We start from the raw sequence: 755 nt of genomic DNA, 5'->3' as shown, positions 1-755 counted from the left end.
CACCTCCTGCTTCCTTCTCTCGCCCTCGATGCCCCGGACGTCGCCACGCGCTGCCCCGCACCGCTCTCACTCTCCCTCGCCCTCCTCCTCTTCCCCCTGCTCTCTCTCTCTCTCACCCGAGAACCACCGCCGCCGCCGACGAGAACCACCACGGCCACAGCCACCCCCTCGCCCCTCGGTTGTGCCCACGAGCTCCGCGACGTCGTCCTCGACCTCCTCACCGAACCACGCCCCGCCGGAAGCCCTGCAGCGTCGACTTCGAGCTCTTCTTCAACCTTCGGCCGCCGGTGACCTCGTCTTCGATTCGCCGCCTCCGCCGCCTCCCCGAGACCACCGAGCTGCTCATCGACCCTGCAGTGAGCTCCTCCACCGTTCCCCTCTCTTCTCCCTCCCGTTCCCGTGCCGTAGCGCCGCTCCCCACCACGGCCGAAGCCTCTCGCTGCCGTCCATGTCGCCGTCGCCGTCTCGGCCCGCCTCCGCCCAAACCAAGCCCACCTTCGCGCTCCTGGTGCCACGAGGGTGCCGCCGAGCCCCTCAGGTGGCCTCCCCGTGCCCCGCAGCCCGATTCCGCTCGCGCCCGAACTCCGGCCGCCGCCCCGAGCTTCGCTCCGGCGAGCTCCGGCCGTCCCCGCTCCTCCCACCTGTTCCACCAGATGCGCGAGAGCCCGGGCTACGCCCCGGTGCTCTCCGACGCCGTCCCCGTGGCCTGTGGCGCGGACTCCGCCGTGTCCAGAGGTCGCCGGCGACGAGCCCCC

The sequence above is a fragment of the Triticum aestivum genome, chromosome 2A (genome assembly GCF_018294505.1).
Source record: "Triticum aestivum cultivar Chinese Spring chromosome 2A, IWGSC CS RefSeq v2.1, whole genome shotgun sequence".
NCBI classification, from domain to species: Eukaryota; Viridiplantae; Streptophyta; class Magnoliopsida; order Poales; family Poaceae; genus Triticum; species Triticum aestivum.
Note: the sequence above shows the minus strand (reverse complement) of the source record.